Below are 18,784 nucleotides of genomic sequence, written 5' to 3'. Positions count from 1 at the left end.
TTCTTTAAGAAACTGAACTATCATTTCAGAGCAATCCTATCACTTATCATTTTCCCCAACTGTAAAACTGATTCTCAAATTTATGTGTGATTTCAGTGTGTGTGTGTGTGTGTGTGTGTGTGTGTGTGTATGAGAGAGAGAGAGAGAGAAAACTACCACACTATCACCACCACCAATCTGTCATTTCATGAAAGGACAGAATAAAAGGCACTCCTTTACAATGAATAGATTGAGCTGATGCAATCAGTATAAATGCTATTTTAATAAGCAAGCCTGAGCTGAGGACTAGCCTTTCAGAATCAAGGTCTCAGGTGATCTCTAAGACCCTTTTAATTTCTGAAGTTACCAGTTTCTCTAAAGGCAACATGAGAGTGTTTGGCGGGAAAAAAAAAAAAAGAGCGTGGTCCTTGGTAGTGGGTAAGTTCACAGTATTTATGATTTTCTGTAGGAATTTCATTAAGAGGCTTGCCACTGGGAGTGAGACACCAGAGGACAGGCCTGATGGAAAGAAATCTGGTCATTAAAAGCAATGTTTGATTGTCAGCTTATTTGCTCCGGGGACCATCCCCACCCCAGAGTGCCTGGAGTTTTAAGAACCCCACAGAGAACACACCGCCCTGTAGCACTATGATCTGGATCTATAGCCGGCAATGGCCCTTGAACTTGATGGCTGAAGTAGGCAGCTGGTCTTTCATTCCCAATAATCATTTTTAATGGAAGCAAACTTGAAAAGAAACCTCTGATACAGTCTGTCTGACAGGGAAAGAGTGACAACTAGCCGTTTTCCAATTCCATTTGACAGGAAAACAATTCAACTTACCTTTATGTTTGTTCCCTTCACCCATTTATTTTTTTAAAGTTTTTTATTTAAATTCTAGTTAGTTGACATACAGTATAGTGTTAGTTTCAGGAATACAATGTAGCGCACTTGTGATAAGCATGGGGTGTTGTGTGAAAGTGTTGAGTCACTATTTTGTACACCAATTTACTTTAAAAAGTGTAGGGTGTAAGCCATTACAGTAGTAAGTCAGTCTTATGCTCTCCTTCCTAGTTTGCAAGCAGTATTTCCCTGTGATGCTTCCGTTAATCCTCTTAGCGATCACTCTTCTCTGAGGAAAACACTGAGGCACAGACCAGAGACAGGACCTTCACAAAACCACAGAGCCAGAGACAATAGCATCCAATTATTCACCTGGATTACAGTTGTTCCAGATTAAAATCTCTGTGGATGGACACCAAATCTGCCTCCAGAGCAGCAAGTCCAATGTCCAGTGTGTGAAAGGCACCCAATAACTATTTTTTGACTGAATGAATGGATAAATAATTATGTAAGCAACTAGAGAGTAACATGTAGCCTGCTTTGTAGCCATTTGTGGCTAGATGTAATGAGCTTCCTGAGCATTTCTGGAACTGCAAGCCTGGAGATGCCTGTGGACATGATCAGCTTCCTATTTTTATTTAATTATTACATACACATTGAATACTACCACATGAAAGGCAGGATGTTAAATGCTATAAAAATTTTATAAAAATATGTATGGACCTTATTTATTTATGTCTGCAAAAATGGTGTTAGTGAGTAGAAAACTCATAATTTCCCACACCTGTTCCACTTCTTCATCCCACCTCCTATGCTGCCTGCTTCCCATCAGTAAGGCTGGTAAATGCAAGCATTAGCCTATAGAGACAAGGTTGATGTTAAGATTTCCTGTTATTCATCCCAGATTTCCATGACAGTCAAACAAACAGGGAAGAAAAACAGTTTTTCCATCATGACCATGTTCCTGTTAAATTAAATATGTCTTAGTAAGTCAAATGCTTTGTTCTACTGATTTCCAGTAAAACTGGACAATTTCATTTTCATTTACAGTCATCTTCAGTTAGTAAGAGTTCCTAACACAAGAAATTAAATTAATAGTTCTCAATCCTGAACACACTCACCAAGGGAGTCTTAAAAACATATAATGCAATTTCCTGACTTCACCCAAGATCAACTAAAACTGAATATCTTGGTTTCATTTTCAAATTGCTTTTCCAAAAAAAGAGAAAGTTAGAAGCAAGTGTATTGTTTTGCTATATAGGGAGCAGAGAAATGAAGAGGTAGCTGAGGGTGATGTGAAGTAAAGGGAGTATTATTTTTAAAAATGAAACCTCTTACACTTTATATCCTGTGGGGAAAATCCAGTAGAGAGAAAGGAGAAATATATTAAAGACTCAGGAGACAATGCAATAGCTAGAGGCAAGTGTCTGAGTAGGTAAAAGGGGATGGACCCAGTGCAGAAGAAGGCCTGGTCTTTGATAACATCATGGATGTTCATCTATATTAAAGGAGGAAAGGCAGACTATGGTTGTTTGATAGGTGTCGTGGTGAGAATATGCAGAAATTCTACTCTCTCAATGAAACTGGAAGCAAGGTCATGAAGAAAAGAGTGGGGGTAGAGGGAAGACATATGTTGGAGATTTGAGAAGTGAAGCAAAGATATGAAGTTGTTACCTAGGAAAGGAGCATTATGACTGATCAGGAAATTATGGAGCATGCAAATGCCACATCAACAAAACCGACAAAGACCTACTCTTATACAGAACAGGATGCTCTTGGTAGGAAGAAGCCCTCTTGATTAGATAACACTTGGAAAGGATCTGAATAAACTCAGGGAATAGGATTACGTATAGGGGGAGTGATTATTTCAAAAAAGAGAATTCTAAATGTCATCAATAAGGGAATGTGTTTGATGTGTTTAAGAAATAACAAGTAGATGTGTGTCTGGAATGGAGTGAGCAAGGGGCAGAGAGAATGGGAAAGCAGAGAAGAGGCCAAGGAACAGACTAGGATGGGTCTCATAGAACATGGTAAGGATCTCAAATTTCTTTTACATATTTAGGGAAGCCACTGGAGGGGTTTAATCTGGAATTCAGTCATCAGACTTCTCTTTTAAAAGAATCCGTCTGCTGGTCTACTGAGAATAGACTTTGAAGTGGCAAGTAGGGAACCATGAAGACCAACCAAGAGATGTTTTCAATAGTTCAGGGGAGAGATGATGGTAGCCTGCGAGTGGTAGCAGTGGAGTAGTAAGAAGTGGTCACATTCAGAATATATTTTGTAGATGGAACCTAGCAGGATTTGATCACACAGTGTGAAAGAGAGTCAAAGAGGAGAATCATAGATGACTTCAAAGATGTTGGCCAGCACAAGGAAGCAAATGGCAATGCCATTTATAGAAATAAAGGGCTCTTGGGGAAGAGAGAAGCAAGAGTTCAGATATGCAACTATCATTCCATTAAATGATCAGCCATGGTGGTAATGACTACAGATTCCCAACTGCCTCAGTACCTAGCCCCATGTTTAACATACGTTAGCAGGATACTGCAATATAATGAGAACTGGATGTTTGGTCCTGGCTCCCGGCACATGAGCTTCTGGGCCCCTTGGAATTTTCTGAGTGATAGAGATGAGAGGAGTGTTTTTTGGTTTTGTTTTGTTTTTTTTTTAATTTTATTCATAATAAGCCATTTTCAGCAGTGCGTGGGTATGCTGATAAGATGACTGGTTGCTGGTGGCCCTTAGAGGGCTTCAGGACTTCAGGACTGGAGCTGCTTGCCAGAAAGATGAAGGCATGAGTGGAGGGTGGGAGTTTTCAGCTCCACCCACCAGCCTCCAGGGAGGGCAGAGGAGCTGGAGAAAGTTGAATCAGTCAAGACAGTCTGATGACTTGATCAATCATGCCTATGTAATAAAACCTCCATAAAAATTCCTAAATGCAGAGTTTAAGAAGCTGGGTCAGTGAACAGACTGAAGTGCTGGGATGGCGGCATGCCTAGAGACAGCAAACGGGCACCATGCCTCTCTGCCCCCACACCTTGCTCTATGTCTCTCTTCTGTTTGGCTGTCCCTGAATTGCATCCTCTATAAAAACCAGCAATTGCAAGTAAACTCAGAATTCCTGAGTTCTATGTGCCCTTCTACAATTCTCAAAACTGAGAAATGGGGATTTATGAGAACTCTTGCGACTTTGTAGCCAAGTCAGACAGAAGTGTGAGTTACCTGGGGACCCAATACTTATAACTGGCATCTGATGTGAGGGCAGTCTTGTAGAACTGGACCTTTAAACCTATGAAGTCTGATGTTAACTGTGGATGGTTAGTGTCAGAAATGAACTGAATTGTAGGACACCCAGCTAGAATCCAAAGAGTTGGGAATTGGTTGGTGTGAGAAAAAAAAAATCTCACACTTGTGGTATCAGAAGTGTTGTGAATAAAAACATACCAGAAGTAAGTAGTCCTTAAAATTCATTGAACAAATCTTTAGTCTATTGAAAGATTAATTATTTGCCAAGAATTTATTATTTATATATGCTTTAAATCATGGGACCAAAATGTAACTTTATATCCAATATGGGAGGTATTTTAAAAACACAACCACAAACTTCTTTTTTAAAGAACTTACAAAATAAACAAACTTCTGGCAAGTTTTTTTTAAAGAGAGTAAAAGCATGAATAAGCAATATTAGGAATAAAAATAAAAGTGTCTATAGGTAGAAATTCTGAAAATCATGATGGAGGACTGCCAAAAATCTAAGCTGAGAAATTTTAAAACTTAAATAGATTGGACAACTTCTTTGAAAAATACAAAAAGCAAAATTAAAAAGAGATCTGCCATATGATCCAGCAATATCACTACTGGGTATCTATCCAAAGAAAACAGAAACACTAAATCAGAAAGATACATGCAGTCCTCTGTTCATTACAGAATTATTTACTATAGCCAAAATATAGGAACAACCTATGTATCTTTGATATATAAATGGATAAAGAAGATGTGATGTAGGGGAGCCTGGGTGGCTCAGTCAATTAAGCATCTGACTCTTGGTTTTGGCTCAGGCCATGATCTCGGGGTTGTGCGATCTAGCTCCACTTTGGGCTCCATCCTGAGCATGGAATGTCCTTAAGACTCTCTCTCTCAAAAAAAATAATAAATAAAAATGAAAATGAAAATGAAAAGACTCTCTCTCCCTCTCTACCCCTCCCCTCTCCATCTCTAAGAAAAGAATAAAAAAAAGATGTGATATATATACATACAACAGAATACTACTCAACCATAAAAAAGAATGAAATCTCACTATTTAGGACAACATGAATGGACCTGAGGGCATTATGGCAAGTGAAATAAGTCAGACAGAGAAAGACAAATAGCATGATTTCACTTATAAGCAGCCTCTAAATAAAGCAAAACTGAAATTAATAAATACAAAGAATGGAGTGGTGACTGCTGAAAGGGAGAGGTTTGGAGGGGGCAAAAAAAGTGAAGAAAATCAAGAGGTACAAACCTACAGTTATAAAATAAATGAGACAGGGGATACAGTGTACAGTATGGAGAATGCAGTCAATAATTCTGTACCAACTTCGTTAGTAACAGATGATAACTAGATAGCATGGTGATCAGTTCCCAATGTGTATAAATGTCATGCAACACACATGAAACTAACATAATATGGGATGCCAATTATGTTCAATAAAAATAAATAAAAATAAAAACACAAAGTAGAAGTCACAGGTTTGAAAAAGGAAAGGGAGAGAAGTGTGCATGCTTTAACTGTGTTTCTTTCCCTTCTTCCTTTTTTGTCCAGAGAGAGATAAAGCAAATACATCAACTTGTTTTTTCTTTTTTTCTTTTTTTAAGATTTTATTTATTTATTTGACAGAGAGAGAGATCACAAGTAGGCAGACAGAGAGAGAGGAGGAAGCAGGCTCCCTGTGGAGCAGAGAGCCCTATGCGGGGCTGGATCCCAGGACCCTGAGATCATGACCTGAGCTGAAGGCAGCGGCTTAATCCACTGGGCCACCCAGGCGCCCTTGTTTTTTCTTTTTTTAAGATTTCATTTATTTATTTGAGAAAGAAAGAGAGAGTGAGAGAGAGCATGAAAGGGGAAGAGGTCAGAGGGAGAACCTGACTCCCCAGGGAGCTGGGAGCCTGATGCGGGACTCGATCCCAGGACTCCAGGATCACGACCTGAGCTGAAGGCAGTCGCTTAACCAACTGAGCCACCCTGGTGCCCTGAACATAAGTTTTTGTTTGTTTGTTTAAGATTTTATTTGTCAGAGAGAGAGAGAGCGCGCATGCAGGGGGAGCTGCAGGCAGAGGGAGGAGCAGGCTCCCCGCTGAGCAAGGAGCTCCATGTGGAACTCGATCCCAGGACCCTGGGTTCATGACCTGAGCCAAAGGAAGATGCTTAACCAGCGGAGCCAACCAGGCACCTAGGAAATTGTTAATATCTTTTTAATCTTAGGAAGAGATAATAGTTGTCTTCAATGCATGATTTTCTATGTATGAACTCTTTCATCATTTTTAAATATTTTCTTTTTAAAAAGCATGATATAATTGCTTTAAACATTCTTTGTGATAAAATTGGGCAGTAAATCCTTTGTCCATAACAGGACAGTTCATCATTCTGTCTTGAGTGTAAATAGTGAGGAAAACCTTTCTTGTGTGTTTGTTTTGCAACTGGAATATTAAAAGGACAATTTTCTTTAACATATGTTGGTTGTCTTACAAAATAGTCTGGGTCCTTTTACAAGTCAGGTTGCTGAGTTGATCATATAGTAAAAGACGAAAGGAAATGATTAAAAACAGATGTGACATTTTAAAAGCTTCCACCATTTAAAAAAAAAAAAAAAAAGACAAAGAGGGAGCCGGGGGATATCTGAAGTTATATTCTGCTTCCACAGGCATCCCTTCGCCCTTGCTAAAGAAAACTCATCACCGTCCTCCATCTCAAATATACAGAGAGGTTAGTTTTCTCCATATAGAAAAAAAAAAAAAGAACGCTGATTCAGGAACTGCTTGCTCTAAGACACAATTAAGAATCAAACCAGAATCAGTGGTGGAATTCCATGATGCTTAGTTAAAAGGGGGGATAAAAACACTGGTATAGGATTTATATACTGTAAAGGCCCTACAGAAAATGAAATACAGTGGAAAAAGAAATACAGAGTCTTAAGAAACTGGGGTAGCTATCAGTTAACTGAGCAGACTAATGTCCATTGATTTCTGGAACCCTGGTAAAAATCCTTGCAGGTCACTGTGCTCTCTTCCAAGGGAAGCATCAAATATTGTCCAGTGTTGTTGGGAGACAATTCGTCTCTGCACATCTTCTGAGCAGAGACACTGAGTATTTTGTTCTGGACTAATGTATCAAGGATATTTACATAGTAAACAACCTTGGAAAACAGAGAGTATCTCCCTCCAGAACAGAAAGCAGGTTTGTTTGGGTCCAATAGAAAAGATAGAGGTTTCCTGACCTCAGGATTTCCCAGCTGTGAAGCATCCACCTGGGTCCTGCCACATGGCTCCATAGGGTTCGGAAGTCAGGGGAGCCGACGAGAATAAGAAGCTAATGCTGCTTGATGTATTGTGAGTAATAAACTCTTCTGCCTCCAATCCAGGGGTCTTGCGAGTTCTGTATGTAGCCACAGAACTATGGCAGAGTAACCTGCATTAATTTCACTTAGTGTAAAATCTCAGACCCTGCACAGTTCTTAACAAGTATTACTTCTAATGTTGGTGATTGACTATATCAAGTTTGGACTCAACAAAAATATATTGATTATTTATTATGTGCCAGGCACCCTACTGTCAGCATTTGACACCTGTTGTTTGTTTAATTCTCACATTGGCTCTCTGAGGGGCTGAAGCATAGCGAGCTTGCACAGTCTACCAAAAGTCACAAAGTTCTTGAGGAACAGCTTCAAGCTCCTGGTCCAGGCAGCCAGATGGGAGCATCTACTCTTAATGATTTCCTCTCTGTGCAGCGACACTTTGAAATTGCAATTGTTGTCCCCATTAACCATAAGCACTGATTCTGAACTGTTCGTGCTTCCTCAAAGTCACAAAAGTCACTCATGCGTAGTTATGATATCAACTCTATTAGGAAATCAAAAGGCAATGATTATTAAGAAGTAGCTTTCGAACATTTTGCATTCAAACCTCGATTCTTGCTATAATCTTCCAATATTTTCTACTTGTTTCACAAGTCTTTTACTAAAAGCAAATGAAGTAAATCATTGCAGCTAAGATTAACTGAAAGATGCTAAAATTGTTGGACAAAAATGTGAGGAGAAACAAGATTTTTCATAATTTCAAATTATCTTCCCCAATTTTATTGACTACAAAGGAAAAAATAGGCACCTAACAGGAGAGAAACCCAGCAGGCACTCACATATCAACCCAGTGATGAAGCTGTATTACCAGCAAGACAATCAACATTGTAAACTCCTTGGTGTGATACACTGAGGAGGACACACCATTTTTCTGGTATTCTTGCCAAAATAATGCATATCTCGTTTCAATCATGAGAAAACATCAGACATATCCAAATGGTGAGATACTCTTCAAATGTGTCAGTGTTCTCAAGCTGAGGAGAGACTACAGACCTATTACACACTAGAAGGGACACAGGAGAAAACAGAGTGAGACACAGTGTTAGACTGTGGATAAGGATCTTGGAACAAACAGGGAAGAACATTCATATTAAAACTGGTGAATTAGAAAAATGTCTGTAGGTCAGTTAGTAATGTTAATGACCTGTATTTGATAACTGCATTGAAGATGTTAATGGTCAGCAGAGCAGGGTGAAGGACATGTGGAGGATTCTTCATATCCCTTTTCTTTTTTTTTTTTTTAAGATTTTATTTATTTATTTGACAGAGAGAGATCACAAGTAGATAGAGAGGCAGGCAGAGAGAGAGAGAGAGAGAGGGAAGCAGGCTCCCCACTGAGCAGAGAGCCTGATGCGGGACTCGATCCCAGGACCCCGAGATCATGACCTGAGCTGAAGGCAGCGGCTTAACCCACTGAGCCACCCAGGTGCCCCATATCTCTTTTCAACCTCTCTGTAAGTCTAATATGAGTTCAAAATAAAACCTAAATTATTCTGTCATTTGTATCAAACAATGTTTTAAGAAATGTACTAAAAGTAGTTAAGGAGCACCCAGCTGGCTCCGTTGGAAGAGCATGTGACTCTTGATCTTGGAGTTATGAGTTCGAGCCCCACACTGAGTGCAGAGATTCCTTAAACAAACAAACAAACAGAAATTTTTTTAAAAAAGAACTGTGGGGCACCTGGGTGGTTCAGTTGGTTAAGTGGCTGCTTTCGGCTCAGGTCATGATCCCAGGGTCCTGGGACTGAGTCCTGCATAGGGGTCCTTGCTCAGCGGGAAACCTGCTTCTCCCTCTGCCTGCTGCTCCCTCTGCTTGTACATGCTCTCTCTCTCTCTATGACAAATAAAGAAAATCTTTAAAAAAATAAAATAAAAAGAAGACATATGCTATAGTAGTTAGGAGCATGTCCCCTGTATTCAAACCCCAATTCTTCTACTTATAAACTATATCATTTGGGGAGAGTTATACTAACGATTCTGTGGTCCAATTTCTTCATCTCAAAAGTGAGTGGCACAATCATTCCCACTGTATAAGACTGCTGTGAAGATTAAAGTAGGGGATCACTGCTAAATAGGAAAAACAGAGGTTGACAGGATAAACATCAACAAGTGTTGTCTTTTTTGTTGTTAAGACCCTAAGCCAGGCACTCTTGGGTTTCACCTGCCACAAGATGGTCTCATCAAAAACACAGATCAACTCTTGGAAGGGAAAGCAGGCAAGTATGAAGAGCAGAGCTGTGGCCTCATTAGAGCTTGCTCTGAACCAGAGACTGAAAGCTCAAATGCCAAGAGAGGCTAAGCCTGCAGCGTCAGAGTGAAGTCAGTCTGGGCAAGAGTGTGGTGAACTGGAGATCGGTACCCTATCCAAGGGAACAGCTGCACTCTTGCTCCCAGCAGATGCACTGTGGTCCAATGTGACCAGATCTTACAATTTTTCAAGCAAAGCAAGAATCTTGGCTTTTTATAAGAAAAATCCCAACTTCTAAATGTTGGAAAATAACTTAAAAATATAAAACCCCCCTAAGGCCAATACCACAAAGGCCAAACCAACCAAGTCAGTGAACCAGATGAAGCCAGCAGTCTCCACTTTGAATGGCTGACATCTTTGTGGGTATAACTAAAGGAACAGCAAGAGAGTGGTACTTTGAGGTCAAAATACCTCGGTGCAAATTCAATTCTGCCGTTACTAGTGTTAACTACACACACATGAATAAACATACACAAACACACAACTGGTCTTAAAAACTCAGGAAACAGAAAGACACAAAATGAAACACAATTTCTTTTTTTTTTTAAGATTTTATTTATTTATTTGAGAGAGAAAGAGGATGAGAGGGGAGAAGGTCAGAGGGAGAAGCAGACTCCCTGTGGAGCTGGGAGCCCAATGTGGGACTCTATCCCAGGACTCCAGGATCATGACCTGAACCAAAGTCAGTGGCTTAACCAATTGAGCCACCCAGGTGCCCTGAAACACAATTTCTTGAATTGCAAGTCTCAGACTCTTTCATATACTCAGGTACATTGTGAACCCACAGTAGCAGTTTTTTTTTTATTTTTTCCATCTCATCCACATTAGGCCTTTTTCTGAGGAGCTACTCATGGGACGAGTGTTTTATGATAACACTTGAGGGACATCAGATTAGATGGTCTCTGAGGCTCCTCCCCACCCTGCCCTGCCCTCCTTCTCCATGATCCTGAACTTGGCATCAAGGTCACCTTCTCCAGCCCTTTCCCACAGTGCCTGGTGGATGGTGGATTCTTGGTCATTCTTACAGAATTAATTGCCTCTTGCAAAGGACTTTGGGGCTCATGATGCAATCTGTACCTAACGTTTGGAAAAGAAAAAAGAGAAAGTAAACAAAGGTGCCACACTGGACTGACCAAGCATAGACTATGCAAGCTGGAGGACTCTACCAGTTGGCTTTGATTGCTTACAAAGGAAAATCCAAACAAAGAAGGAGGTGGAGTTTGAGTTTATTTGAGTAAACAGCATCTCTCTGAGAAAAAGAACTCACTCTCCTCCAGGAGAGGTGGCCTTGTTGCTGTTACCGTCAGAAAACATTTGCAAACAACCACTTGATTAGAGAAAACAACAAGTTCAAACAACAGAACTATGGATTTTCTCTGGGTCTTGGGGTGTGTGTGTTTTAGAAGGAAGGCAGGGGGATACAGTAGCAAACATCTCATCTCTACTTTTAAGAGCATTTGATATCTCAGAATTCGAAAGTACGAGGTTTAAACATGTAGTGTATTTAAACTCCAAGGGATTTTACACCATATCCTGCCAAATACTCCATTAGCTGATGAGGGAAAGAAGTCTCAGAGACATTGAGTGACTTCCCTAATGAACAGACTCCACCCGGTTCCCTTACCCACCTCCGCCCTTTTGTCTCACACTCTCTACCCAGTCTGTTGCCCCTTAAAGCACAGGAGCATTTTAAGCCATGGTTTACAAAGCTACAACTCTAAATAAATCATACCAGCAACGACAAAACATACAAACATGGGAAGGTCAAACAGAAGAGCCAAGTGTTGGTCAAGGTGAGGAGTTCAACTCTAAAACCATGAAACTGCACACCTACATCCAAAGAAAATCTAATGACATCCCTGAGAGATATGAGAAACTATTAGAAGAATAACAGCTCTGCCTAACAACCAGAATTTACTCAGCCCTCCGCGTGTGCCAAGCACCATCCTGAAGGCCACCATCCTTTTAACAGACAGGAGAACTCAGGGATAGGAGGCCTTAGTAAGTCATGCCCAAGGTCACAGTTAGGAAGGAAACAAGTGGGGATTTCGACCCACATGGACCTAGTTCCAAAGCCCTGCACTCTTCTGGGGGCACCAAAAGGAGCAATGGGAAGCTTTCTATGCATTATGATGTGGGAGGGGATTTTTGCATATCCAAAGAAAACACTCATTCCCTGTCTACTGTGTCCGGCAGGCATCACTTGCTGTGGTGGGTGCTGAGGACAAAGCAATGAACCAGACCTGAGTGGGTGCTCAAAGTGAGATCTGAGGGACTAATGAAGACTAGGTCAGTACTATAATCTGGGCAATGTAAGATCACTGTGGGGGCCCACAAGACTCAGTTAGAGGACCGTGGAAGGGTCCTTGGGATGGATGGCATCAGAGGTGATCCTTGAAAGAAAACAGCATTCTCAGAGGAGAAGCAGGAAGAAAATGCTGCTTGGGACACAACTGAAGGTTTGGAGCGCCAGGGGTATGGGGCTAAAACAGCCACTGGGACATGGCTGGGGCACAAGGCATATCGAGAGGCAGAGGAAGATGCATGTGGAAAACCTGAGGATCTCGAATTTCAGGCTGAGCTACTTGAACTTCGTGTTGCAGGTAACAAGGATGGAGTGGAAAAGGTTCCATTTAAGAACATGTGACTATAGTAATGACCCAAGTGAAAGAGGAAATCAGCCTGTGGGTAACGTGGGTTAAAACGGAAAACAAGTTTTTCCATCAGACACATGTCAGAATCCCAGCTCTGCTACCCACTAGCCATGGCATCTTAGATAAATTACCCCTCCGAGCCTCAACTTCCTCATTTGTAAAATGGGACGAATAAGAACCTCTTGCTAACGAGCTTGCTGTGAGGGTTAAAGAAGAATGGAAGCAAAGTGTTTCTGAAAGTGCCTCACACATGTGAGCTATTATTCACATGGTGGGTCCTGATTTGCATAATGTTTGGTTTGTCAGTGGTTTTGGGCAATCAATGCCAAGGTCTTTTTTCCTTTAAAACTTGCCCTCTGGCTAGGATTCACAGAAAGTCGGTGGTGTAGCAGAAACGAGCCTGAGTTTTAGAGACAGGCAGGCTCAGTTTCTTAATTCTGACACAACCCCAGTTATTGGCAGAGCCCAAACTCAGTAACTTTAGGCCAATTTACTAAAGAGCCCTGAGATTTGGGGTCCCTCCTTCAGCACGTGGGTAGTGCAGAGTTGATAGTCAGCAGGGACTAGTGCCCTTCTCTTCCTTTCTGGGCTTGGTGATTCAGCAGCTCACTTAACTTCGTCAGACCTCAGTTCTCTCCTTAGGAAAACAGGACAAAGGATCTGCCCTGGGTAGTTAGGGGATTATTCTGAAGATCAAACAGCAGACAGGAAAATACGGACTGGTGGTCTGTAAACTGAATGTCTTCACAAACGTATGTGATCATATCCAGCCAGTGTTCGAGTGGTTGCACTGAAATCAGAGTCTCTGAGGCAAAAAGAGGCCAATATCTGGAGCAGCCATGTGAGTTCCAAGGAAGAAAAACAATGCAACTTCCATCCCCGGCCCCATAATAGTGAAAACCGGTTTACCTTGGTGAGACTCTTCCTTGCTACCCTGTGAAAACAGGGCTAATGGCTATAAAATGAGGCCCGTTAAATCTACACAAGTTTGCTTCCTGCCTCCCCTCAGTCTCCCCTGTCTCTCTCCTCCTCTCCCGAAACACAGCCCCTCCTCCACCCTTCTCACCCCGGGAAATCTGCCATCTGTGACGGTCATAAAACACACAACATGGGAAAAATCACTCTAGTGCACACACAGACACTCATCGAACACACACAGGGCACGTCACCCGTTCCTGACCATGCCTCTAAGACAGGAGGTAACCAACTGGGAAGGCTGCAACATTGGAGTCACTGAGAGGCCTTGGTGACGTGGCCATGAGCATTCCTGAGTCCTTCGCACGTGCTCAGCATGCCAGGACAGGCAGGCATAATCAGTGAAAAGCCCCGTATTGACAGGAGAAACTAAATGTCCTCAAACTGACGCCACTATCAGAGTACTTGTTCCAAGGTATGCAAGAGCTGCCGACCAAGGGACACTACCCTTGGCTTTCTTCTTCTGTTACAGGGAGACAGAAAGGTTGCCCCACAGATCACCCCTGGATGCATAAGGCCAGATTCAGAAATGTTGTGTGTCTGTTTTTATTTCGGCTTGCACGCCGTGGGGAACCTTGTAAAAGAAAAAAATCTAGAAAATATACTGGATGGGAAGCACAATGGCCTAAATACAAACATTCAGTGTGTTCCTTGTAAGTTAGGTCATGGGTACATCATCGCTCACCTGTAATATGGGGTAATAATGCCACCTCCCAAGACTGTTGGGAGGTCAACAGAAGCATTCTGGAAATAAAAGAGCCTTTTATATGTCTAGTGTTAGGAAAATGTGAGCGATTGTCATTCTAGAGCGCAATGAATAGGGGACAGGAGACACAGGGCCTGAATCCTGGCTCTGCCACTTAGTAACTGCGTGACCTTCACAAAGGATTTCACCTCTTGAAGTTTCATCTTCGTCACATTGTGCAACAAATATTCACAAAACTGCTATCATGTGGAAGGTAATGTGGATCATTCTATAAAATTTGAGTCAAATATGAGGGATAAACATTATATATAACATTATATTATTGAATAATTCCTACTAGTTAATTATGTAAATCATATAAGGTCTTCACTTTAGTGTGGTGTCTTCCCTTCTGATTTATGTTTCTAGGTTGTATTATTCTCTGAGATATTAACCTTCTATTGTAACTTATGTTTTCTCAGGTTTGAGATACTAAATTTTTTAAGATTTATTTCTTTGAGAGAGAGAGAGAGAGAAATAGAGAGTGGTCGGAGCAGGGGAGGAGCAGAGAGAGAAGAGAGAGAGGAAGAGAATCTCAAGGACACTCTCCACTGAAGGGGGGCCCACTGGGGGCTCTGTCTCACAACCCTGAGATCGTGACCTAAGCCAAAACCAAGAGTCAGATGCCCAGCCGGCTGAGCCACCCAGGCACCCTGAGATATAAAATATTTTTAATTTTTCGTTTACTATTTTAAGAAAGCAATATTGAGTAAGCTGCTGCAAATGCTTGTAGGATGAAATGTGATAATAGCAACAAATAATAGCCCAGAAAATGTTCCAAGATTAAAGTTCACTGATTATGCCTAAGTAAATCTGATGTCATTTTTTGATTACCCAACCCCAAACTTACCCTAATGTGAGGACTAAAACAGAGAAGCTTGTCTTTACAAGATTAGATAATGCTTTAAAAAAAGAGAGAGAGAAAGAAAGAAAGAAAGAAGAAAAGAAGAAGAAGGAAGACTGCTCTGGAAGGTTGCTGTAATTCACATCATTGTAAAAAACACTATTAGCAGTTTTTCTGATAACTAGTTTTGAAAATGGGGGAAAATGTTGAAATCAAAGAATACTATCTTTTGAATACTATGGAAACTGGTGGTAACTCCCAGCAGGAAAGGGAGGGGAGGAGAAGGGAAAGAGGAGGGCATGATTAGCCAACGGCAACTGGTTTGGAGGAACACCCACTAGGCATCAACTGGTTTGGAGGAACACCCACTAGGCATCAGATAATGTCTCACAGCTGCTAACACCTTTAAATCCTCACAAGCCTGTAAGGAAGATGGCACCATTCCCTCTTAACAACTTTGCCAAGCCCACATGACTGTGGATTTCAGACCCTGATTTTTCTGACCAAACATGTACCATCTTTCCATTCCACCATGCAGACTTCTTTGCATCCCTTCCTAACTTCACTGTTAGCATGGCCCCTGGCCACAGCCTCTGCTGCTATGATGCCCCTGAAATGTAAGAAATGAGCCGAATGGGGGCTGGGTACACCAAACTCACATTCTCCTCCCTTCCCTTCTGATTCCCGGCCCATTGCTGCTCCACACTGGCCACAGAGAGCACAGAGCAAGCTTACTAAAAAATCAGTCTGCATCTCCCTGTATACCCTGCCCAGGGTGAGGAGGACAAAGTTTCTAGCTATGCTTGAGAGGAACTGTCTTCCATTTTAGAAGCTTCCATGATGTGATATCACTTGACTTAGCATAGGGAAGGAGCCCAGAACTTTGTCACAAAGATCGGAGTTGAAACCCAGGCTCTGTAGCAGCACTGTACGATAGTACTTTTACGATGATGGAAATGTTCTGTATTTCAGTTGTCCAGTAGCCAATAGCCACACATGGCAACAGATCACTTGAAATGTGGCTAGTGAAACTCAATGGCCCACTTTTAAATTTTTATTCAGAATTAACTGGTTTCTATTTCAATGGCCATGTGTGGCTAGTGGCCACTGGGTTGGAGAGAACTTGCTGCCTGGCTGTGTGACCTTGATCAAGTCTCCTTTCTCATCCTGAGCTCTTTCACCTGTTCATGACTCTGCCTCCTCACAACTGGCTGGATCGACCAAGTCAGAAAAGAACCACTCCAGGGCCTAGCACAAAACTATCCCCTTCATAAGTATTCAAGAGGCTTTAGTTGAATCTGAAAATGTGAATCTCATCGCAGTCCAAGAGAAATGCATGTTAAAAGTCTAAGCCTGGATTTTTCTCCAGAATTGATTCCTTATGATTGCTTTATTCATCCAAACCTCATCTGCCTGCCAAGAATGACCTCGGAGAAAACGAGAGTTGGAGACAGGCATGCCAGTGACAGGACTGTGGGTACAGTCCCTACCCTTTTCTGCCTGGCTTGTCCCTGGAGCTCAGACAGGGCATTTTCTCTAGGTGGCAATGATGGGAGTAGCTGGAAGGAAGGCAAAGTGCTATATACATCTGATGTGGCTAAACATCTTTGATAATTTTGCCAAAAACTTCTCTCCTCCACTTTTTAAACATGTTGTTTTCAGGAAAATTTGCCCATCTGGTTCTGATTCATTTGCACTTAACGCATCAGAGGGTGGTGTTGTAATACCAGATTGACTTGCAAAAAGTTCCGATTCCCGTATCTCCCCAGCTTCTATCCTTAGAAACTGGGGAATAGGTTTGGCCAGCAGATGCACAAAGCATACTAAAGATGGGACCGAGGGCACGTGATGGCAGCTCCAGCTCTGTTCCAAACACTGTGTTCCCCAAGCTGCCCCTAACTTCTGGGGTCTGGGCCTGCTCTTCTGGGAAATGAGGGTTTCAACTGAGTGACAACTCAAATTCATACTCATGCACTAACAAGAGTTCTTTAATAAGGAAAAGCCCAGTAGTTGTCACAAAGGACTCACACAAAATTGGACAATTTGATGAAGGAAACCTGGACTATGTTTTGTAATGATCAAAAAACCCCAAAAACCAAAAAAGAAAATGTCACCAGAAGTTTGTGTTCAGGAAGATCACATAATTCTAGATCAGCCTTGTTCTTTGGTTGGTAAAATCACAAGATTACTAGAGCAGGCCTGATTTGGATGGCTCCACACTGAACAAGGTCTGCTGGGTTGGTCTGATAGAGGAAAGACAGCATGAGGACAGGGTGATATTATGATTTAAATGGCACATCCAGGCCTTACATGTAGGGCAGCGTGAAACTGACAACCTGCTCTCTTTGCCCTCAACCATGTGGTCCAGCAAGTGTTACAAACCTCCTACGATTAGTACTCAATCATTGAGATGCTATGGGGTGGACTGTTGCATTGAGGAGGGGTTGAGCTGGTGACCTCATGGTGCCTTTTGAGACTAATGCCTGTAATTGCATAAAACGAACTGTGGGATTCCTTACGTATATCTCAACCAGAGTTCTTAGGGTTCCATTCTTCTCGAGTCCTGAAGAGTTCCCTACAAAACTCATTGATTACCCATAGACCCACTTAAATGATTTCATCAAAGTCCTCGGTTTTAATAATCTCCTCCAAGATAACAACTCCCAAATTATGTCCAAGATCGCATTTTCTTCTGAATTCCTCTCATATATTCAACTGTTTCACTTAACAGTCTTGCAGGAATCTCAAACTAAGTATGCGCAAAATAAAACTTAACATTCTTTTCCCACAATTGTTCCCCACCCCATGTTCTCAATGTCAGTAAAGAGCCACACCATGAACACAGTGGATCAAGAGACATTAGTTCGAGACACACCAGGATCAGCCACTGTAAGTCTCTCAGTTTTTTACTGAACTTGGTGAACCCGGAAGGCTACAACACTTTGAATTAAATGGAATCTAGCTCTATATTCTTGTATTTCTCACTCACTAAGTCCGCTATAGTTAAGACATTATCTTCTGTGGACTTTGGGTTGTTGATTCAAGTCCCTCCTAAAATAGGTATTCTTCCACTAGACTGTGAGGTCTGGAGAGCAGAAGGATCACATCCTGATTGTTCTAGAGTCTTAGCACAAAGCAGGTATAACAAAGTGAGTGATAATCTGTTCTCAACATCTTCCTGTGATTTCTTGGTACCTTCATTCTAGATAATTACCTTGGTAGTTCTCTCTCTTTACTCTCCCTCACTAGATGGCAAGCTTCATCTTACATGTTCATCTTCACATCTTGGCACAAATCTCATAGCCCAACACTTAGAAAGCATTGAGGGATTATGTAACAAATGAAGAAATGACTAAATAAATTAGTGAATGAAGAACAGAGAAAGGAACTGATGAGGTATTCACTCCACCAGGCAGTCCTGGCAAGGCCTGAACACGCTGCCTCCAGTCCATATCTTCTTTCACATCTTCCTTTTCCCCCCACCTTACAGCCCAGGCAGCGCTTAGGAAGAAACTTTCAGGAAGAGCTTAATGTTCAGTGGAAATTTCTCACCAACAGTCAACACCCAGTCATGATTATCTCTCTATCCTCTTTCCCTCTCTCACTCTTTAAAGTCACTTGCGGGGTCTTTTCCTCCCTCCAGCTTACCCATTATTTACCATAATGACTTCAAACACCAAGCATTGCTATTCAGGGCACTATGAAAATGTGTTTTTCCCATCAGTCCTGATGAAATAGTTTCCACTGTCTGTTTCCCTTGCAGATAGCAATCAAAGTCCGGGCGCAACAATTAAAAAAAAAAAAAAAGTCCAAACTCTTGTCCGATATAGCATCTAAAACTTGTCCTTGGAAAGCGACACCCCAGGGAATTTAATCAGAAATCC

Source organism: Meles meles, chromosome 1 (genome assembly GCF_922984935.1).
Source record: "Meles meles chromosome 1, mMelMel3.1 paternal haplotype, whole genome shotgun sequence".
NCBI classification, from domain to species: Eukaryota; Metazoa; Chordata; class Mammalia; order Carnivora; family Mustelidae; genus Meles; species Meles meles.
The sequence above is the reverse complement of the archived record's forward strand: the minus strand, read 5'-3'. Positions refer to the sequence as shown.